The 24080-nt window shown below is 40.9% G+C and overlaps 1 protein-coding gene across 9 annotated transcripts in view; it reads left to right on the forward strand.

Moving 5' to 3' along the window:
- The window catches only part of SGCD (sarcoglycan delta), a 326461-nt gene that overhangs the window by 45085 nt on the left and 257296 nt on the right, over window positions 1-24080 (forward strand). For 2 of the 9 annotated variants that reach the window (XM_062607488.1, XM_062607491.1), the window contains exon 2: window positions 6499-6596. The exons of the other annotated variants lie outside the window; for them this stretch is intronic. The gene's annotated coding sequence lies outside the window, so the exon portion shown is untranslated. The remainder of the gene's footprint in view (window positions 1-6498; window positions 6597-24080) is intronic. 9 annotated transcript variants of the gene reach the window in all.

The raw sequence follows: 24080 nt of genomic DNA on the forward strand, positions 1-24080 counted from the left end.
GTGTGTTTAACAAACAAAAGGAGAGTGCAATGATGCTAACCATCATTTGGTGATTTGACGATGCTTGTGTTCCTAATAACCTGTAAAAAGAAAGCTGAGGATAGGATGGTTGGTGGCTAGGTTAATATACACTGTAGCGGAGTCATTTTAAAATAATCCAGGCAAAGAAAGGAGATTTATCTAAAAGTACATTTCCATTACTCGTGCCTCTGGCGCACTAATGTCTGAGCCACCAACAGCAAGAAACCAGCAGCATTTCTTGTTTGTTTTTGTAACCTCCTATTCTTGTTTCTTTTTGTAACCTCCATAGCCTTTAGTATTGCTTTCCTTAGTTTTCAGAAGATTACTTGTTAATTGAGACATAATTGACTCAAACACAAATCTTGACTGAAAAGAGCCTGAAGAGCATTGCAGGAGTCTTGCGTTTTTCAATTTATTTATTTACTTTAAATAGCATCTAATTTCTGAGCATGTCAATATGTAGTTAAAATTTGATATTCGAGTAGAGTGGGATGCAAGCTCCTGTAGATGTCTTCATGGCAACTGCATTTTCTCTGTTTTCTTTAGCTGGGAACAGTGGAACACTAGGGGAAGTCTTAATTTTTGGATCAGTGAAAGAAATCCACTTTGAAGCAAAGAAACCAGACTACATGTTCAGTTAGGTTTTGGATTTTCTTCCTTTTTTTCTCCCCCTTTTTATTCCCAGAAGACTGAAGATCAGTCTTTAAACACCACAGGTATGGCAGCAGATTTTAAACCCGCTTCTTGTTACACTTTTCATAAGAGCTTAGCACCTGGTGAGCCTGTAAGTGGAGTTACTACTTAGAAAGCCTGGCTACTTGCTTTGGTACTGAAATAGAAGTAGTTTTCTTCAAAAATCTATCCCAAAGGGCCAAGTCTTGAGCATTTTTGTATTCCCGTTACTTTGAATGGGAATTTTTTCCTTACTAAGGAGTTTGGCATTTGGCTTGCTTATAGAGCCAGGCTCTCCTTTTATGTAGGTCCATTAATTTTGATCCTGCTAAAACTGTCTTCCTAATTGCATTAAGTCAGTGTATGTAAAGAGATCAGAGGAAGCAACTGATCCAGAAAGGGGGGATGCTTGGCATTGTGTGCTTTGAAGCAGTGGGATTGAATGACTGTTATCTTGGATGTGACCTTCAGATTGGTAAAGTGAATGTATAGTTTTTAAGAGATACGTGGTATAATTAATGATTAATCAGGGTGCTTTGTTTTGCAGGTTTTTGAATTCTGCAGTCAAGGCGTGTGTGTATAATGGATGTGTTTTATTTTCTTTCTTCTGCAGCTTGTCTTTGCTGACTGCACCCGTTTGCTCCCTCATGTCTGTAGGCTCTAATAAATTGAGGAGTTTAGGCAGACAGCTCCTTAGGCAAGAGCTCTCCCTTGGCTGGTGATGCTGTTGAGATCTGCCTAGACTATAAAAGGCTCAGAAAAGGGGACAGCCTTTTGGCTGAAAGGCATAAGAGAAGTGTAGCAACTTTGATGTCCCCCTTCTTCCCTCTTCTTGGACATTTAATTGGCATTAGGAAACGGAGCAGGTCATTGGATTCATAGACAAAAAAAAGGGACCATTTGAGTCAGAAACACCCCTAGGAAGTCTCCTGTTGGTAGTGTTTGCACTGATGTTATCAATTCCAAGATATTTAGAGAGTTTTTAGACATACCTTAGGTGTCAGAATGATGTGATAAAACAAAAATCTGAGTTGTCATCATAGTAAGGATGTTTATCTACGCATTTGAGGAGAGCAGCTTGAAAACATGATGGCTTTGGGTTTGAATGCACAATTCCCTTCCCAGACAAATGAAAAGACCCCCACAGCTTTCATTCCCATGCTGTTACTGTCTTATCTAAATATCCAGAGAGAACTGGTTTATAATTTCATATATATGAAGAGAAGATATCTTTTACCATTTCCTGTTTTCTTGCTCTCAAAAGTCTATTTGACCCAGTCTTAATGCCATAACATTAGAGGTCAAAGAAGAGATCCTGTATAATACAATCCATTTGGATTTTGCCTGGCAGTGTCTGTATCAAGCTAACATCTTTCAGTTGACTGAAGTACTTGGCTTTTCTTCCCTGTTACTACCTAGAGATTGTCACTTGAAATGGTGGTGGACAGCTCCTTCAGAGAGATGAGAATGCACACAGTAACCCTAATATCCTTATAGAAATACAAGCATTGTGGTCATGGGAGGAAGAATTGTGATTTTCCCTTCATCTTTAGGGAGAAGAGAGAATCTTCTTCAAGATAAATCATTTGTAGACAGTATAAGCCAGTTAAAATTTATGCCCTGTATCCATGATGCTACCTTCAGTATCTCTTCCAAAAAACCAGTGTTACAAACTGAATAGAATAATGGGAGCAACGGTGGAAAAAATATTGGGTTTCTCAGGACATCGCTGCATTGTTTTGCTATACAGGGAAAGGGAGCACCCTTCTCAGCCATGGGGGATGAAATGGGTAATAATGGGCTTCAATTGCAGCAAGTGAGATTTACTTTAGTAACAAAAACTTTCCAGGATGAAATACTGCATTAGATTGCATGTGGGAGTTGTGGGACCTTTATCATTGTGGGTCTTTAAGAATAGGTTAGAAAAACATGTGTCAGGAATGATATCTGTAGAGCTGCTCTTGCCTTGGGGCATGGAGATGGACTAGATGACCTCATGAGGTCCCTTCCAGCCCTGTTTTCTATGATCTCTAATTCAGGACTTTTCATTACTCATCCCTCAAAGCCCCAAAGGTGACAGGACTATCACACTTCATTTTTACCCTTACACTGTTTTTTTTTTGCTGGATGGTTTTTACTCATGCTGAGAGACTGGCTTCAATTACATTTGTCACATGATTCTTCTTTCTTATAACCTCTATTTATTGTGGGTTTTGTTTCCTTCAGTCCATCACCTCTAGGCCTTTTCTCTCCATTTTTTAAAATGTATCCTACTCACTTCAAAACTTTCTGAAAGCAAAACTCACTCAAAATTTTCTGAAAGCAAAACTTGCTCAAAACTTAGATCTATTTTGTGGATTTGAAATCTCACATTAGATAAAACGAGTTAGAGGAGCTGCTAAGTACCAATGTCATCATGTTCAGTGCTGCAACAGATACAGGAATGGGAACTGTTTGCTGCCTTGAAGTAGGATAAATGTGGACAGGAACAGATGATGAGATGAGGAGCTGAGCAGGACAGAGGCTGTTTTGCTTGTTTGTACAGGACTTGGTACAGTGTGGCCCTGAGCCTCAAGTAAGGGCTGCTCTAATAACCTTAATTATGATGGGAAGCACATGAGATACTGGATGCATGTATACAGTCTGCATGTGACATTGCTGTAAGGTATAAAAGAACTAAGGTTTGTGCTCTAAAGGGATAATTTGATCTCAGGGTGATTAAAGAAAACAGTAAATGACCTGAAACAGTGTGATGCTGCATGTGATGGGATTTTTTTCAGGTGTCATAGTGGCAGTAAGTACCCCATGCAGCTGCACAGTCCTCTCTCCCTGGCAGCCGGATGTTTCACAGGCTGGTGCGAGACAGTGGGTTCCCATTATGTTTGCCCCTTTTCATCTCTTCCTGAAATGGAATTAAATTTGTTCTGTTAGTGGCATGTGATGGCTTTTAAGTGGTTTCCTTGCAGGTTCACATTAAGCTGCCACAGGTCTTGATTTGGGTTAGTAAAGTGGAAGATTGCACAATAAAAGCAAGGTGTCAGGTGTGAGGTCAGCAAATGTCCTGCTTTATTGTCTAGTAGTTTTCCAGATCAGCTCCAGGATGCCTTGGTCTGTGAAATAGCTGTTAGTTCTCCACGTCAGAGTTTAATTGCTACAAAGTTGTAGAGAGGAAGGTGCTTGGAGTGACCCCTGCCATGGTGCCTGCCCCACTCAAGTTTGTGCTTGGAGAGGAGCATCATGCTCAGGACATCGTGCTCATTTCAACTGTTTGTTGGCCTTCTTCCTCTTCCTCAGCGGTTTAAACTGACAGTCAAAAGATGAGAAATCCCTGAAGGCGTTTAGCACAAGCCTGCACAATGTTGTGATTCACCAAATGCTTTATGTTCCCCTGAATATTTTATGTTCAGCAAACAAATGCACTTTTGCAGCAGTGGAGCAGAGGATGGGTGCCATGTGGGGATTCAATGGGCATGGTACTGCGATGTGAAACCCAAACTGGTCTTTGCTTGTCTCTGCTGCGTGGGGCAATGTATTTGCAGAGTTTGCAAGTTTAACTTGAGTGATAATATTTGAATCATGAAAATATCAACCCTCCTTCATCCTGGCTTTTGAAAAAGTTGACTAACCCCTTTGTGCTATTCTTCTGAGGAGCTGACTTTTCTGTGACTGATTATTCTACGCTCATTTGTATGTTCTGAGTGCTGTTTGCTGCATAGCTGAATTTGATGCATTCCATTTAATTATACAGTTTAAAAATGAGAAATAAGAAGATGGGGAAGCTCACTTTGGTAGCTCCAGGCTGCGGGAGTTGCCGTGTCTGCTTCAATCTCTCTGCTCCCTCTAAAGGGTCTGGTTGCTGGAACCCTTTCAGCAAAGTTACGAAGGCAGACTTGGAAAAGCATGTCTTTATGGAAACTTTGATTAATTTTTTAAGGGGTGACCAGAGCTGCTGTGTTACAGAGCTGTCAAATACTGTATGTCCAGAAGCCCTGTCATCTGCATTTCAAAGTCAGAGCCATATTTTAAGAGACTTGCCCTTTCATCCTGTCTGGTCTGTGGGGGAGCGTCACTGGGATTGAGCCCTGTTTGGCCGCATGAAAGAAGCCTGCCAGGCTTCTTTTGCCAGGGACTTTGAGTTTAAATCTATTTCAGGCCTTTAAAAAGGTCAGTCAAGGCTGCCAGCCAGAACCTGTGTCTTAATTCAGTGCTATTAGAATCACAGAAAAATAAATTCCCCGGTCTCAGGCTGGAGGGCAGGGCGCAAGGGAAGCATCAGACACTTTATAAACTGTGGAATGCACTCTCATTGTAAACTAATTTTGCAGTCTGAAGCAAGCAGATGTGTCCCTGTGCCCTAGGAAGGTCATTTGGGCTTTGCTGTAGTCTTTGGGCCCCACCACTGAGGATCTGATTGCTGGGCTGGGTCCTGAAGGAGCTGCTTTCCTTTGTTTGCTGAGAGGTCAGGATGATGTTTCTTAAATTGCGTTAGCTGCAAGGTGTTGTGTGTTTCAGAGGTGAGCTGTACCTGGCTGTGGAGGCTTCCCACAGCTGTAAGGTTTGGGTTTTCCTTTGCAGCAAGGCAGAGGGGAAGCAGTGTGGGGTTTTGGGTCTGGATTAGGATTTATTGCGCTGTTGGTTGTGGTTGGTGGGCAGGGGGAGAAGCTGAACTTGGTGTTCAGTGACCTCTTCCCATCCTCTGCTGATCACCGCAAAGAAAGGTACCCAGCTTGCTCTTGGTCTCTTCTGAGATACTTAATTGCGCAAGTGAAAAATGTGTGTGGATTCCTACTAGAGTAATAGGGGCTTTATTTCTCCTTTATTCCTACTCTGCTGTCATCCTTCAGCTTCTGCTCTTATTTGTAATCTAACATGTGTTCTTTTAAAACTGGAAGGAGCTGACATCAGTGGTTTGAAGAGCCAAAGGAAAGATTTCTTATAACCGTAATCAGCTGGGCTAATTTCCCAGAAGCATCTAGACCTGGCGAGGTACAGAAGAGCCCATGTACAGGACAGCATCTTTTGTTCTGTAGTTGAGTCTGAGTTAGTAATACTTTGTTGATTTGCAATGCAAGGTTAGTCTGAGTTTTGACTGCTCTGCAGTTTTTGTGTGATCTGGAAAATATGACATTTGTTTTGTATTATCATATCAGGAGGGGTTTAATTTTGTTGGCTTCTTTACCAAATAGCCTGATGAATGTGTACAGCAGCTTTAATGTGATTTCTCATCGATTATTTTCATATTAAAGCCCTGTGATCTGAAGAGCAATAAGTTTGTATTCACTTGCCACCCTGTAAGTAGCTCTTAGTTTTAATCTTGTAGGTTTTTAAAATTGAATCAGCATAAATTGCAGAAATTATGTTTATATTCACTTGCCATCTTACTAATGGAGCTCAGCTTTAATCCGTCTGATTTTCTAAATTGATTCAGCAAAAAATATATCACTAGGATTTGATTAAAGCATGTGGTTTCAGCTTAATTATTTCCTAATGTGTTAAATTTTCATATTCCAATGAAAAGTTTTAGCAATAGATATTTATTTCTCAAAGTATTTTGGAAGCTTAGTATTAAGTTTATGTTTCTTATTAAACTCTTGGCTACTAGTAAAAGGTACTTGTCAGTTTTGCAGTTAACTGCTGTATTAATTTTGAAGTTATAAATAAAATTGGGGAGTAAATTTGGTATCTCAGTATTATGCAGCAAAAAACAGTTGTTGCAGTAAGGATGCTGTCAGCTAATATGCTTGTCTCCTCTTTGCTAATCACTGCTTTTATTCATCTTGTGCATTTTGGCTGGATGAAATCCAGTTTGCTATGGTAATGGCTGGGAGCAAGTAGGGACTGAGTGCTGGTGGATCTATGAAATGCACTGGTGGAAGGAGGTTTGCACAGCAGAACATCTACAGGTAATAGTGTCTGTCATTGAGTTGGGAGTCCTGTGCATGGGCTGTCCTTGAATTGTGGCAGCTGCGGGGAGGCAGGATGGCATGGTGGGTGCTGCACCCTCGCTGTGTGCATGCTGTAAATCAGTGGTTAGAGATCTAAGTAAGGGCTCAGCTTGACACCACTGGTGTCTGCCCCAGCAGCTCTCTTGGCATTCCACAGATCAGTGATGCATCAATGCCTTTACAGCATCTTGCACCTCCTCCTTTTCTATAGCGCTGGGAGGCAGATGAGTAAATAATCCTTTATGAAAAGCACACAGGACTATGAATTTTGTTCTCCTCTTTGTTAATCTCTTTAATAATGCAAGGAGCATTAATAAAGAAAAGGGGACTGCGATGTGATGATTTTTCGATACTGTTACACAACCAGGTCTTAGATGAGGTTGTGGGTCTGTATCAGTATATCTGACTGCTATTTTTACTGATCACCAGGGAAAAAGACAATTGCATCTCAGGCCAGAGTGAACTACCACATGGGAACAGCTGCAAGCCCCCTCTGCTGCTGTACATGTACAGGGCTCCCCAAATCACTTCCTTAAATCCTTGATCCTGAAATTGCACCTCTGTGGGTGGCTCCTATGCTGGCAGTGGGCTCTGAGCACCAGTGCCAGGGTCCCCCCATCTTGGAGGGGATTATAGGGTCAAGGATAGATGGCATTGTATTATAATGTGATGTGGTGTTATATACTATTTGAGGAGCATCTCTGGTTTTGAACAGAGGTAAAACCAGTGGTAGGTGACCTGCCTGTATTCTCTCTGTAGCTGAATTCTGTATGTATAGGGCTGAAAAAAGTCTGAAGAATTTCTGGAAGAGATACAAGCTGTGTTTCACATGCAGGGAGCAGCACTGTCCCTAACGCTATAAAGTTTTGAAGTCCAATGCTTATCATTATCCACATGTGCCTTCAGCTTCCTCTACTGTTATCAAAGTAGTTATCTTGTAATAGGCTTGTAAGGGAAGAGTGGGCACTGACACCTGCAGTACTTACGGTAGAGAGGAGCACAGGATGAGAGTAAGGTCATGATGTAAATGATGTAAGGGCATGCAATCAAAAGCAAATGATCATTTTAGAGGCAAAATCTAACAGGCTAAAAGTTAATGTCAGTTCTTGCAAGCTGTAACAATATCCTGCCCATTATGAAGACTGCCACCCGTTACCGAACGGAGGTGTTTAACCCCCCTATAAGTGGCTGCTAGTGAAGTCAGTGCAGGACTGCTAACTTGATTTTTAATGTTTTATTGTGTGCAATCTCCATAGTTTTATAAATGATCTTTCACAGCTGCAGGCTCAGCATCACCCAAATATGTGTGTAGGAGGGTTGAACCAGAACATGTTTTAAAATATATTACTTTGGAGATTAAGTATCAATGGTGTAAAAAGTCTCTGAAAAGATTAAAGATGAATTATCTGGGGGAAGGGAAAGATGATAACTTTGTGTCCAAAAAGAGTATGTGACTTGGTAATACTGTGAACAGGGCGTGAGGCTGTACAGGTAATCAGTTTTGTGAAGGTTTTTTAATATGCCACAACTCACTACATGGCTGAGCTTAATTCAGTAATAGATCAGTGTCCTTTCTTTAGGCAGTGATGCCATATAAGTCGAACATTCGTTACATCATGATAATAGAGATCCTCCAAAAGCTAAATAAATGAAGACAGGCGCTGGAAGAACGGTGAATACACATTACAGTTTCAAACACTGCTATTGCTGAAAGCCACCTAATTGTATTCTGCTGCAATTAATAATTATCTTAATGGCTTTGCATATTTATGAATATATAAAACTAAATAAGACAATACACAGGCTAGGATAAAATGTTGGTTCATAAACTTTTCACGCTGAACTGTAATTAAGCATGCCTCTAATCACAGAGTCATTTTTCATTGTGGATGTATCTGGGGGGGAGGGGAAAGTTTGAGAAGGAAAATGTGACTATTGAGGAAATTACCTTGTGGGAAAGACTTCAAATCACAGATATTTAAAATGAAGCATATGATTGCTTCTCATTTGCCTGCCCATTACTTATAGTGTGGCTTTTTGACTTGCAGTAGCCCAGGTATGTGGGGCGTATTTGTCTCATGAGCATGCAAATATCAATTCGGGATGAGGCCGCAGAGAACGTTGCTTGAAGTTTTAGCTCAAGTGGAATTTCTGTCCATTTACATCCATAAAACTGAGAGATGAACTTGACTGGCTCCTCAGCCTGCACAGTAACTGCTTGCTTTCATTAGGATTGTTGGATTATTTTTTTTTTCCCTTTACAGGCCTGTGCATTACAAAATGTTCCTGCTTTGTTTCCAGCTGACCTTTCATAGTCGCTAAAAATCAATAGACTTTAATGCATTTATTAAAAAGGAGAATTCTAGGGATTAATATGCAAGCTGTACCAAGGGAAGAAGGTAAGGAGTGGAATATTACTGCACAGGCAAGATAGGCTGCTGGTTACAAGCGTACTTGCTTTACTGCGTTGCACTGATGCCACACTGACTGGCCTGGTTCGGGTAACGTAATGTACTTGGGAGGACCAGCAGCTTGGATGCAGGACATTATTTTTCTTCTCACTTTGCAGCTTTACTTCTGACCTGCATATAATGACAGGTTTTTTTTGAGATGAGCGAATAAATGAGTTTAGTAAAAGCTCAAGGTGCCATGCTGAGTTAACTTCAGCAGGGGAAGGGAGATTACTTTTGCCTGCATTGACACTCAGACAGAAGTTCCTAAATTCCTAAACCATTTAGCTGTGGGGATATCGGTCAGTGTATTTATAGCTTTTATTGTGAAGATGGAAGTGACTTGGATCCCTAAAGATTCGCTGACTGTAGAAGTCTTTTGTTTGACCAAGCTAAGTCAAAAGATTTTAGCATGAGCAGAGCTCGTTCTCTTGTATTCTGTAACCCTGGATTGCCTATCAGCTTATTCTATGCTGTAGCTTGTTTCCAAGAATACAGACTTCTGCGACCTGATTTTTTTAAGTAATAAGAGTTGTGCAATTTCTGTGCTCAATTTATTAGTGTTCCATAGGATGTATATGCTTAAACATCCTTTCTATCTACTCTTTAATTTACATAAACTACTTAGTAGTTTATGTACTGTATCTAAGTTTTAGACAAAAGATATTTATCCAAATCTCTTGTTTGTATTTAAATAAAGGATTGGAGTTCTTTAGCATCCCATCGGATATGCATACATATGGTTACAGAAAGTCATTCCTGTACATTTTTAGGTCCTTTGGAGGAGTAGAAAGCAGTTGAGCTTATTCTTGCTATGTCCTGGTCTCTAGCCCCAAATACACACATATTAGCTAATATGCCTTCCAAGTGGCCAGTGTAAATGCTATTGATTTCAGCAAAAGGTTGGCTGAGCTCAACATACCTGATATATCAATTTAGCACATGGAAGCCCACCTATGCACCCATGTTACTGTTTTTTAATGCAAATTTAAGGTAGGATTTTCATTAACATTTAATCAACGTAGCCCTTATGAACCAATAGTAGAGAACGTGAATGCTGCGACACATCTTTCCTCCAAACATCTGTCACAGGGCTTTTTCTACCTGTTATTTATGTGCATTAATAAAGGAAACATTGCCCTTGCCTGTTTAAAGCCAGCTAATTCTCTGATGTAGCTGTCACTTGGTAATGGGTTTTTGAAAGGCTTACAGGTTGACCCCCACCCCTAATCAAAGAAAAAGGAGCACCCAAACCCAAAATCTGGGAGTGAGAAGCTGCTTATGGCACCATCTCCTATAACATGTTAAAATCAGAGTATGTGTATGGACAGTTCTCTTTCAGTGCGTGACAACTCACACACAATGTTATCTTTCTGTGTCAGCCTGCATTCAGGTCTCAGCATATTAAGCATGATTTAGAAGGAAGCAGTGTCAAACCATATTGATCAAATTTTGGTGTTTCAAGATTTAATTATTCCCTTCCTCCCTCCTGCCCCCCCCCCCAGTACTTTGTAAGGAACAATGCTTTGGGTAGGCTTTTTAAAAAACAACATCTATCACTATAAGTAAGAACCTAAATAAATTCTTACACTAAACATAGAATCATAGAATCGTTAGGGTTGGAAAGGACCTTAAGATCATCCAGTTCCAGCCCCCCTGCCATGGGCAGGGACACCTCACACTAAACCATGCTACCCAAGGCTTTGTCCAACCTGGCCTTGAACACTGCCAGGGATGGAGCATTCACAACCTCCCTGGGCAACCCATTCCAGTGCCTCACCACCCTAACAGGAAAGAATTTCCTCCTTATATCCAATCTAACCTCCCCCTGTTTAAGTTTTAACCCGTTACCCCTTGTCCTGTCACTATAGTCCCTAATGAAGAGTCCCTCTCCAGCATCCCTATAGGTCCCCTTCAGATACTGGAAGGCTGCTATGAGGTCTCCACGCAGCCTTCTCTTCTCCAGGCTGAACAGCCCCAACTTTCTCAGCCTGTCTTCATATGGGAGGTGCTCCAGTCCCTGATCATCCTCGTGGCCTCCTCTGGACTTGTTCCAACAGTTCCATGTCCTTTTTATGTTGAGGACACCAGAACTGCACACAATGCTCCAGGTGAGGTCTCGTAAGAGCAGAGTAGAGGGGCAGGATCACCTCCTTCGACCTGCTGGTCACGCTCCTTTTGATGCAGCCCAGGGTACATATCAGAAGCAGAATTTTATGGCAGTTTTGCTTTCTGGGGACATAATCATGTCTAATCTGCAATAACAGAAGAGTGATAGATACGCACACGGAGGTGGTTAGATGATCAGTAATTGATTGTTTTCTTCTTAAAGAGCAAACTTCTTGTATTCCAAAACGTGAAATGCTTTCCTTTTATGGGGTCAGCATTGATTGTACATAAAACGTGTGATAGAGGGTGTCTGGAAATCGTAATTAAAATTGTAGAGTTTCAGAAGTGAGCATTGATTATATTCCAGGGCCATAGTAAAAGTTAAAGAGTAAACAACAGTCAGGCAGCCAGAATGCTTTTGCATCAGAACAAGGAAGGGGTTTGAAATGACAATTCAAGTCCTACCTTTGTAACTGTTCTAGTGAAAAGTAGAACATTACAGGTTTAATTACATTTAAGAGAGGAACTTACTTGGTTTTCTCCTTTTCAGCTACCACTAGTGATTTTTTCCATGATTAAAGCCCCAATGAAGTACTTAGCCTCTTCCAGTGAAACATGGCTTAGGTGCTTTGAAGGGAAACCTCTAGTGCTAGACTTGTCTCATAGGCAGGGAAGAGGGACTATGAGGGGTCATGCTGTTTAAATGACAGAAGCTGGCCTCAGATGTTACACAAGTGGGGTATATGAGCACAGTGCAGATCAGAAGAAAGGCGTCTCTTCTAGACTATTTCCTTAAAGAAGAAAGGAAGTTTAGGTTTTTTTTTTCAGTTTCACTAAGCCAGTAAAAGCTAAGGCTTATAGCGGATTAATGCATCAAGTCCTACTTTTAGCACAGCTCCACAGTCTCCATTGAGAGGTTGTTGGCTTCCTGTAAGTTTTCCAGATTGGGATGTCATCCTGATACCTCCCTCCTGACACAAGCAATGCAGAATCGATACATCTCACACAGCAGCCATGTCAGCTTGAAGCATGCACAATTGCTTGGTGAAGGCTGAGAGACAGGCACATCTAGGCTACACCTTCGGCTCGTCTCAACATGCAGTTACTGTGGTAGCTTGCAGTATTAGTGCCAGTTTAGTGTATCAAGGCAATGCAAATGAGGTTGAAAGCCTCTATATTCAAGGCATCCTAACTGTGTTGGAAGTAAATCACAGTTACGATTGTGCCCTTATCTTTTAAAGGCAAAAGAGCAGTTTCTAGGGATTTGGTGTTGCACTTTTCTTTCTGCTTACGGGTGTTGTTCCGGAAGCACTTTTCTATGCTGTATGCTCAAATGTGTCAAAATAACATTCCCTGGAGCTGTTGGGTATTGCTAGAAGTTTTCACAACAGTTGCCATAAAACTAAATGAATCCAGAGCCCTTCCAGCAGGATGTGCAGTATGTGGAAGCAGGTTTCTTCTATGAGCCTTCATGCTTAAAGACATGAATTAGACAGTAACTAAAAGGCTTAGAAAGAACTTTCTCCAAAGGGTAGGTTGTTCCACCGTTTGCCATCATGGAGGTTTTTACTGCTTCCTTAAGAAGCATTTTGTGTCAGCTCTTCCTAAAAGCACAGGACTGGGTACTTGGTTGGTTCACTGCTGAGCTTGCGTGCCTTTTCCATACCAATTGAAGCTGCAGATCCTCTGTTCCAGTTATGGAGCATTCTTCTACCTTGTTCCCATTGTTGGATGAAATGTTCTAGTGAATTGAGTAACACATAGTTTGGTTCATAGCAGAAGTACACACTGTGCTTTCTGCCTTAGACTTTTAAATGGGGATGTAAATGGCCTGCCTGAGGCAAGAAAGCACAGAGACCAAGGTGCCACCAAAACCTTCTGGGTTGCAGAAAATGTTTTGCCACCTCACTGCCTAAAAAGCTTGTGTTGTGGACATTAGCTGCAGAAAAGAAGGATTTGCCTGTCATGTGTGTACATGCTGCTCAGTGCAGGTAAAAGATGTTTTGTGTGTCATTTTAAATGCTTGAAATTCAATAGATCAACCAACCACAAGGCCCATCAGTGTAAATCAACAGGACTTCAGCAGAATTGGGCCACATCAGAAAGCAGCATGGGGTGATGCAGTAATTCTTGTTGCCAGTGCTGCACACTGCTAGAAGCAACAGACTGTTTGAAAGGGGTCTGTCCTGGTTATGTTTTGTTACTAGGTTATGTTTAATTAAATAAAAGTACATGTTAGCTTTGGCTTACTGTGTATTTATGTAGAAGGAAAAGATAAATTGTCCTCACGAGATGAACCCGTACATTCATTGTGAGACTTAAAGGGAAGTGACAGGTCTGTAAGTAGGTGAAAATTGAGAGTTCAAGTGTTTTCTAAGAAGCTGTACACTTACATGGCTTAACTGGTAGAGTGTTGTTGCTTTCAGGGCACAGCACTTTTGCTGCCTAAATCACGCATGCTGTCAGAAAGTCACAAAGTGCTTTTTGGCTGTTAGTAGCATATGGGCAGAAATCATGTCTGATTGTTGATCTTGAATCACTGGATTATCTGCCCTGCAAAGGTCGCATCAGTAACTGAGAAGCACAGACAAGTTAGCATCTAATTCTTAGTGTACTACGGACAAGCTGGTTCTATCTTTCGCAGAAAAGTGTACAAAGAAACTAATTTTTTACCATTTTTACTGACTGCCTTTAGAAATGAAGTTATTAATGGACCTCATATTTGTGTATCAGCTGCTGGTAGTCCCTGCCTTGCCTAGCAAGTCTTGGATGTTAGATGTCCATAATAATAATCAGATTAGCATTATGATCAGCATTAATCAATCACATAGGAGTAACAGGCTCTGTAGGGCGTATTTCCCCTCCATACAGTGTTGCTTGTCCAGTGGTGGCACTGGCATGATTTGGAATGACCTTGGCTGTGAGGTATTTTCAAGTGCCAAGAGTTTGCTGCTGAAAAGCTAAATAAACCCAGTTAATATTACTGTAGCAACAAAGATGAGCATGGGGAACACGTGGTACTTGACCTGATTGCTCGCTGTCTGGGTTTGATCACTGGTCTAGGAGACAGTGGCATCTCTGGAAAGGGAATGTGATGCCCTTAATGCAGTTATACCTCCTTCCTTTAATAGCAGCTGTGTAAGGAAAAAGTTTTTATCACCACATTTGCATCGAGAGGGCAATGTCCTGTTTCTGTAAGACTGGGTGACTGTGACCGAGCTTCTCAAAACCTGTGTTGCTGCAGTCAGGGTTTTATTTATTACTAGACGATCTCTAAGACCTCAAACACTACTGTTCTGTTTCATTATTAAAGAACAACGTTTTCAGCTTGGGTTTTCAATTGGTGGTTTTAAGTCTGCAACTTCTCATCTGAAAGATGTGGTGAGTAGCACTTCCTGCTTTCTGAATTAGTATTTCATCTGTGGGAAGTGTATGTCCCAACTGAAGTTTGTTTGTCTTCAGAAGCTTCTAATTAGGACAGAGTGATTTGACTTTTCAGGAGGTACCTTTTGGATTTCCTGAAATAACAAGACAGATGAAGAGCAGGTATCACAGGTTACTGTCATCTTTGCAACTGTCAAAAGTGTTTTGGTGGTAAGTGAACCCATGCATTTGAATAAATAAATATTTTTTTACTTAATTCATAGGGTTTGTGCCAAAAAAAACCTGCCAAGTTTGAGCTCTAATGACTGAGTTTGTTTGTTTGTTTGCAATAGCATGAGAATATTCAGAAAAACTGAGTGATGTTTTAAGCAACTTCCCTGCAGGATGTGGAGCCATTTAGGTGTTATTTTCTGTATAACTTTATACAACAAAGTAGGAGCAAGGAAACAGGAGAGCAGAGTGTAAAGTGGCTTCTCAGGGGGTAATGATACAGTATGCATTGCAGAGAAAAGCAGGCAGGTGTTTGAAATCACTGCAGCCAGTCTAGGATGTGTGAATAAAGACAAGAATTGCCCTGTATCTGGTATTCTGTCACAGCTAAAAGGCTGTTTGTGTTAGCTCACAGATAGTGTTTTATTTGGTAACTGAGCTTTTGTGATCCCAAATTCCGGGTGCAGAAGTGAGAGCTTACAATTGATGGTTGAATTTCCAAGAGAGCACCTGGAAATGCTGTGGAGGAGGATAGGCTCTCAGCTCTAAAGGCTGGCGCTTGGTTCTGTGAAGCAATGACCATGGCTGAAACATGTTTGTGCCAGAAACTTCTGGACAGACTTACACAGGCAATACTTCTGTCTTTTAATCTCCTTTCCTATGAGAAAAGCTTTGGATTTGTAGGAGGATTCATCTTGTTGGATTGTAGGAGAATTCATCTTCCTATTTTCCTGGTTAACATTTGGAGACACCTTGGACCACCTTATCCCAGCAGATTTGCATCAATAACAGAGATTTCTGGAGACTCAGGTCTTGAATCAGTGATGTATCAGGTGCTGGATGCAGCACTTCAAAATCTAGGGCTGTTGAGTGATGTGTGTCTCTAGGCTTGTCTGTGTGACCATGGTGTGGTTACTGGGGTCCTGTATGTGACACTGGGCTCTGGCTTCCTTAGAAGAAAGTCTATAAAAGTGAGGAAGGATTTCAGATCAAAGCAGCATATGTGAGCCTTTGCCCATGTGAATTCATTGTTGTTCTCTGGCACCGAGATCCTCTGTTTCAGAGAAGGGGAATTATTAGTGCAAGATGTACCAGGTAGAAACACAGAGACTTCCTTGTTTCTCTCTGAAGTCACGTCGCTGAGCTTTCAGGCTGGTATATTGGCAGCTGTGCAAAAGGCTGTTTATTCTTCATGACTCTCAGAACAGTCTGGAATAGCTTCCAAACAAATCAGTGGCTTGTTCCCCAAAAAGCTAGTCAGAAACTTTTACTGTGTCTGTCAGTCATTTCTGTTGATTTTATGGGTCAGCTCTGAGGAGCCAGTGCAATTAGAGCATCGTGTGTAGTCTGCAGGCAAATTTTATGGCTCTGCCAGTGGAATGCAGATTTTGCTTATAAAGTTCTAAATTATTATATGTATACTTGTAAAGATCTTGTTTCTTTAGCAAAGCCACTTGCCTCTTCTTGAAATTGCCAGAAGAGAATCCTCCTTCCCTTCTTGCTTTCCCCATGTCCTCCAAAAAGGCATAAATCGCATCCTTTTTCCTCACTCTCCCAAAATGTAGTTTTAATTTCAATGAAAACTATAAAATTGCAGGTAACCTCTTTTCCTCATCTTTCCTTTTGCAAAACAATTTAATGTAATTACAGTCTGTGGGATCTGTTGATCCTTGCAGGATGAAGGCTGTGCAATTCCTTCTGCTTGTCCTTCCCTGGAAATCCACTTGCGCATTGCCTTTTTGTGCAGTGTATCTGCTGTAGCAGATACTTTCTCCCTGTTGGTGTTGGTAAGGCTTTTCATCTGTCTCTTACCATCGAAAGCTATAAAATAATGAAAGAGGAGGATGAGGAATAACAAACTGCTTTAACTTTTCTTGCAGGGATAAGGCAGACATTTCATGTGTTGTGGGGAAGATGCTCTGGAAGGTGTAATGTGTTATTGTTGCTGTTTTAATAAAGCCATGGGGAGCCTGATGCAGGCAGAAAGGTGTTCCTTTTTAGTACTGACCCTTCCAATATCATGCTCCCTAAGATCTGCATTTTCCAGTCTCCAACTTCCATTGCATTTAAAGAAGTATTCCCCTTTTGGGGGGACGAAGGGGATGACTGTGGTTGTAAGAAAAAATGTGCCTGAATTTTGGCACTTACCCAAACTTTTTTTTTTTCTTCTTTGGCTTTTAAGTCCCTTGTTTATGGAAATAGTTTTTCCTTGTAGTCTCCTTTTTCCTCCGGAAGATAAACCTGCAGATTAAGTAATGTTACCCAGGGGAGCTCTTGTGATGGTTATTGGCTTCCTTTGAAATACTGAACTGTTCTCAGTTTCACAGACTGTAATGCTGGCAAGTAGGGATGTGGGGATATAAATTCGTGCAATAGTATCTATTCAGCCACTCTTCAGAGATTATTATTTTTAATTCCTCACACTTGGGTATTAATAAAAATGGTAAATTTTTTTTTCAGTTTGAAAGGGACTATGAACAAATAGATGGTATTAGAGAGCAGCAAAATATGAAGTGCTATAGTTCCTCCTTGTACGGTCTTCACGGCAGCTTTATAACACAGGTCAGATCTGCTATTGCTATTCAGCTATGAATATCCATCTGGGAGCAAAGGCAACATGTAAGATTCATTTATGTAGCTGGAAGTCAGAATGCTAATTTAAAATTTGAAATCACTTTCAGTGTATAATTTATGAATGTCTTTATTAGCTCAGTAAGGAGAACCTGTAAGAGCAAACCAGATTGCCGATGCTGTGCTTTAACTTAGTTAAAAGGAGTTTATGTGAAAATAACCTACAAGAAAAAATATATTATGTGCATGATTCAGTAATTCACAGTGACAATGCACTTATCTACTAGCATAGGTTTCATCTTGGGGGAAAAGAAAATTGCAGCTAGTTTGTGACAGAAATGTGATTGTTGAGGTGGAGGAATGAATAACACAGACAAGAAGGAATTCTTCATTCCAGGAATGTGTATTGCTCTTTTCAATTGCATTTTTTGTTTGGTTGTGTTCTGATGCTTCATCCTTTTAAAAATCCCTGTGTGAGTGGGCTTTAGCTCTTAGAAGAGATTAACAACTCTTCTTCGTACAAAAAATGCATCTGACTTACGGGGGTTTCCCATTGTAACAGTTCTTTCTGCCAGATAGGCTCTTTTTATGTTTTTCTCCTATGGGATAAAGCATTCACAAAGGTTAAATGTGACTGTTCATACCACCTTTTTTGTCCTAATTCCAAAGTAGCCATAAGGTTGAGAATTCCTTCACTGTTCTGGTCTGTTTGCCTTTGTCTCCATCGTGATGTTTGTGTTGCGCAGTTGTAAATTAGCACATTGCATCATGTTTGCAGATCAAATTTTAACGAAAGTCTTTAAGTTATTGGGGTTGCCCAACAGAAAGAAATGGATTGCTCTCAGATAGTTCAAAGGAGAGAAGAGCACTTTATGGAACCTGGGATCACAAGTTGCTTTTAAATATTTTGAATCAGGTACTTTAAAAAAGCAGTTAGGAGAAAAAAATACCGAATTATGTGTTTCATTGAGATCTTTGTTTTGAAGTATAGGTCACCTGCTCTAAGCTTCCATGGTCTGGATGTGTAACACATGTGCTGTTTTACATTCACGAAGAATTATTGGTCAGGGAGAGAATCAAAGAAGAAAGTCTGTTTCACTCGACCATGGAGAAGAGAACACTTGTATGATGTCCCAGCCTCCCTTTGGAAGGCTGTATAGTAATGTGGGTTTGAGGGAGAGAGAAACAAATGACTTAACCTTGGGAAAAAACACTTGCCCTGAAAAAAAGCTCAGTAGATGCTATCAGCTGTATTACACTTACAGCCTCTCCAGATGTTTGTGGAAATGTAAGTGGATTTAAGTATCCTTAGGAAACGTGTGGTTGATGAAATCGGCTAGATTCAGGGATGGGCATGCATCTTTCTACAGCCTGTTTTAGAACTTAATAGCTTTCTTGCCTCCTGTCCTTGCTCTCATTAAAACTTCTGAAATTGTTGGGAAGCAAGTGGCAATTTTTGTTTGAACTTTATTCCTTTGATGTTGAATAGGAACAGTTTTAAATCTACTCCATTTCAGCAGCGCAGTGCAGGGTACAGGATGGTCAGGAAGGATTCTGAACTTGTCAGAAACAAATGTGAATTAAATCTACTTTTTTTTTTCCTTGAATCTTGCAGTTTTGTTTCTGCTTATGAGGGTTCTGTCATACCAATTGCTGCATGGTAAATTATTACCAAATGTTAGGTGGTAGTGGTGATTATTTCAAAGATAGGGTGATCTGGAAGAGACAGCTTGCGCAGGAAAAGCAGTCAGTCATGTTAACAAAACTGGCAATAAATGCCACAAAACATCATCATCATTTTATACCCCTTTTGGTCATGCTGTTGAGCTAGATGAACTATGTCCTTGTTTATGTTTCAGAGAAGAAATCTGAAATATAGTCACTTCAGGGGAAAATGCAAGTGCCTTGATTTATTGATGTTATTTTATCAATTTTGCACAGGTTTTGTGGGGAGGAGGGAAGGAAGGAAGATGAGCAATTTCAGATGAGGATAGGCAGAAATGTTCACAAATGCCTGTCACACCCCAAAAGCAGTAATCAAATTACTGCCGCGAAGCAAAATGATATAATTGATTATGAAACTTGAAATCAGTGCCTAGGGCATTGGGAAAGCTGATAGTGTGAGCCAGAGTGTGTTCAAGTCTATTAAATATGTTTTTAAGGAGAAGTAATCTGCAGAAGGATACGGTATCAGTAATTTACGGTCATGAACAAACTGCTACACCAGTGATTTATAGTGTCAGGTGGGGCTGTTAACATGACTGGAGTTCAGAGTTTAATTCACTTCCCTCTTTAAGAGAGGAGAATTATCTCCTGTAAAGACTCATATTGAGTTGTGTGTGAGGACCCTTCTGGGTTAAGCTAGAGGGACCATTTTAGAGCAGTGAGAGAGGCAGTGGGCATTGCATGTTCCTGTTTCTTAGACAAATACTATCCATGATCATATTTTTATTTACTTATTTTTTTTTAATTCCTTAAAGGAAGAAACTATCTAACAGAGGTACTTCAGTAACTGGGTGACTTCTATTTCCAATATTATCAGTCTGTCACCAGCTCTCCTTTTACGTGCACCCCTGTAGCAAAAACCCCAGAATTTGTGTGGAACTAGCACCTTTCTTTGAAACACTGGCAGGTGGAATAAATTGTAATGGTGCTGTCAGAGTAGGATTTCTAGTGTCATTTGTATGTTTTAGTTGCTGTAGAGGAGACTGGTTTTGAGTTCAATATCAACTAGTTAAGATACCAGCTGCTGACAAAACCAGTTCCAGTCAGTAGGCATTTGCTTTAGGCCTTTTCTACTAGATCTTTTGAGTCCGAATGCCTCTGCAGTCTCTGAAAGTAATTGATATTACCACAGTATTTTAGCAACATTTATCAACATGAGAAAGCAAACTCAGCAAAACCTAGATGGGAGCAATTCATAAAGTTCGTGGAAGACAGGTAAGATGTGGGTTAGCAACTTGAGACGGTGATTGAGGTGCAAGTCACAATTCTGTGGCTGCAGTCCATCATGGGAACAGGAGGACAAGGTTGCTGGTGGCACTGCATTGGAGCAGCATCAACTTGCAGTCCCCATGCGTCACATCTGTCTGGGCAGAGCAAGCAGGAGCAGGTCTGGTTCTGTCTTGGCTGGACCCGGGACATGCCTTGGGTGAGTGGCAGGAGGCACAATATGGGCTGGTGGCAGGAGGTGTAGAAGGTTCTGACTTAACCTCCCGGGGAGCTTCTGCCTGACTGCTGAGCCTGCTCTGGCTGCTGCACAGGAGAGTCCATTCAGGGCTGCACTTGGCTTGGTATGACCTATTACTGTCATCCATCACCTGACAGAGCTCATGTGTATTGTGACCTATGCTGGAAAATAGGAAACTGGAGCTTTAGGATAAAATTTTTGTCTGTTAAAGGTATTTAAGTATTTAGGTGTTTATAACCTATGAGAACCATTCTCTTGGCACAGCTTTGAAGTCATTTGACTTCCTAAGTCAGAAGAAGGAAAAAAAAAACAAAAAAGGAAAGAGCCACTCCATTCTCAGTATCAAACGACTTCTTGTGAAGATACTAAAACCAGAACCACCTCCTGAAAGTCTTCTTGTGACTGTTATGGTATCCTCTGTTCTCATTTGTATAGTTTGTCGCAACTGTTAAAGTACTGCTTGCACGAAGATCCCAGGAGTTAGGGATAGCCTTGTTACCCTCCTTTATGGATGAGAAATAAAGCCCAGAGGAAATTCTGGTTTTCAGGGTTGTGGAAGCCAGAGGCTCCAGGGGAAGGGAACTAATCACCCCAGAAGGCAGACTAGAGTAGGTACAAAATGAGAGTCTCATTGCTTCCTTCATTAGGAAATCTGTTTGCAGTCCAAGCCCCAGTGACTTTAGACGTTTGCCGCCCATTTCGCTACATCTGCTTTTTGAACACAGTTTCTTTTCCCTGTTTGCCCTGCAGAGCTGCTGCTTGCTATCTCGGGCATCCTCTTTCTCAGTTTTCAATTAATCTCTCCCCACTCATCTCAGTCTGTTCCTCTGGCTGGCACAGATCTCTCCCGACAACTCTCATGTGTGATTTAATGGGGAGGAAAGAGGAGCCGAGTGCTTGTGCCTGTGAGTGATATTTGAGCTGTAGGTTTATTGCCATATACACCTCACCTTGCTTAAAACTTGCTCCAGTATCTCAGGAGATGTCTCGCATCTCTTGCAGCTTCCTTTACACTTTTCTGGACTAATTCCTTGGCTCCGTCTTTGACTGTTGTGGGTAAAACTTTAGGCAGACGCAGTGCTCTTGCTCTGACCTTCAATATTGCTCCCACAGCTCAAATGAAATGCCATACAAACCTTGATGCAATTTTCCATGCCTGCTGTAGGCACTGTAGGCAAAGTGTCTTATTAATGGAGGAGCCACGGGGGATTCTGATTGCGCTGTTGCTTCTGATTGTCACACTGGCTTAAAGAAAGGTTTTATGCTTGAGGTAGTCTGGCTATATCTCCCCATGCATTTCACTTGGGTATAAAATAATCCACACCTAGATACTTTTCTATTATCAAAGCATTTTAGGTGAGTTTGGTATTAAAAGTTCTCTGTGTAAGATTGGTCTAAAGGAGTGATTTTTGAAGCAGAAACCTTACTGGGAGCTGGAGGGGGAACTGAGACTGCAAAGGGAGGGGGCAACAGAAGATGTGGGGAACTGGGTGTTGGAAAAGGAATTCCTGCTGGGAGTCTGGGGTTTGAATGGAAGTCAAAAGTACTGGTCTGGGTGTCTGGTAAGAACTGTGTGTACTAGGTGGGTTGGACATCTGCTGGGAAATGGGGAGGTGGAAACCTAGTATTGTAACAAGCAAATAGATGGACTTTGTGTGAAAGTTGGGGAAGAAACTAAAGCGATTCTTCTGATCTAACTGCTTGGTTTCAACACAGAGTGATTGCAAATTTCAAAGAACATTTTCCCCAAGATAAAGTTTCAGCTGGCATAAAAGCTAGCATTTGACATCTTTTTTGTGTAATGACTATATTAACAAAAGAAGGCCTCGCCGTTGGCTGCCTTTGTAAAACAACTCCAGTGCAGTTCTTCGTTCTCTTAACTCTTGTGTGCGACTTTAAGTCAGCTCAAAACTCCCACTGGAATGCAAGCAGGTCAGCTTGTGCTCACACACAGGATATTACAAAGTACTTCACGTGGCTTGACAAAGGCTCTTTGCAGTTGTTCATTTCTGTTTTAATTCACTGATGTTTGCTGCACTGCAGCATTTCATGTTCCTATCCCATAAGCAGTGAGAGAAGCATCACATGTAGCTCCAGCTGCTCAGACATACAACCTGAGATGCTGCAGTACTATAAAGCCTATGGTTATTACGAGTTCTGTTGTAATTCATGATAAGCGTTAATTGTTGCAAACACTGACTTCAGCTACTTGCTGAGGGCTAAATATTCTTACAACACTGAGAATTGACCTTACTGGCTGGAAGGTAAAGACTTTGTGTGTTGAACTGTCCTAATGTTTCTGGTTTCTCTGATGTGAGGATGGTTTTCCTCAGGCTGCTGTTTGTTTTCAAAGTTGTATTATGATTCTAGCTTTTTCTAAAGTGCCAAACCACAGACTTACCTGTGCTCTCCCTTTTCACTGTGGGATGCATCCACAGTTAGTTAAAACTCACACGTTTATGGGAATCTGTATCACCTCTTTAAAGCTAAAGTTCACAGCTTTTCTCCAATGCTCAGAGCATCAGACAGGAAGGTTGTTTTAAATAAAATAGTGTAGGGAGTGCTGAGTAATTTAAATAGACATTCTAATTTCTTCTGTGTCTGAAAAGAGTGCAATGGATAGGGCAGAACTGTATATAGAAGGAGCTCAGCTGTATTTTAAGCCATTCCACCAATATAGCCTGGTGGGGTGTGCATGTAGGAGGAGATTTCTAAATAGGAAACTGTGATGTAAGGAATCCTAAGAGCCATGACGACTGTGTAAATGTTTTCTCTTTAAAAGAGAAATAAATTGCCTTCTTTACTGAGAAAATTCACTTTGCTTATGGGTATGTAAACTGTGACTGAAAATGAAGCAAAGGGATGGGATTTTCATTCTGCAGACTAAGAAAGATACCAACACAAAAGAACATTTCTGTACTCTTTTGGTTTGTTTTATGATCATTTCATCCTTATCTTGTTGTCATCATTCAGATAGAGCTGACTACAGGTGTAGGGAAGCGCAGAAATTTGAAACAGAGCATAAATAGAAGAATTAACGTTTGTTTCATCACTGTGGACATAGTCTGGATAGGCGAGAAAAAGGAATGTGAGATAAGTGCTAGACACTGGCTTCGTTATAATGTACATTTTGTTAATAAATATTCTTGGAAATTACTTTTTCCTTAGCACCTTACTGTAAACTGCTGATGCTATGGAGGTCATATTTACTACTGGTATAAATTGGCATAGCTGAAATAAAAGCATGATGATTTTCTACCCGCCTTGGAAGCTGCTCCAGTTGGATGAGGAAAAGTTATCTCTCTTTGTCAGACTGAAATGCAGAGCTGGAGCTTTGCTCTTCTCTGCATATCACTGTGACAGATAACAGGCCTTTAATTTGGTGGAGAAAGGCATAAGAATAACAGCTTGAAATGAAGGCCAGTCAAATTAAAATTACAAGTTGGACACTTTGCTGGATAGTGAAAGACAATGTAACATAAGACCAAACTGCTGGGTTGATGGTGCATTTCCTTTCTTTTGACATTT

The sequence above is a fragment of the Pezoporus occidentalis genome, unplaced genomic scaffold (genome assembly GCF_034315485.1).
Source record: "Pezoporus occidentalis ecotype Australia unplaced genomic scaffold, CSIRO_AGI_Poc_V1 ctg124, whole genome shotgun sequence".
Taxonomy (NCBI): Eukaryota; Metazoa; Chordata; class Aves; order Psittaciformes; family Psittacidae; genus Pezoporus; species Pezoporus occidentalis.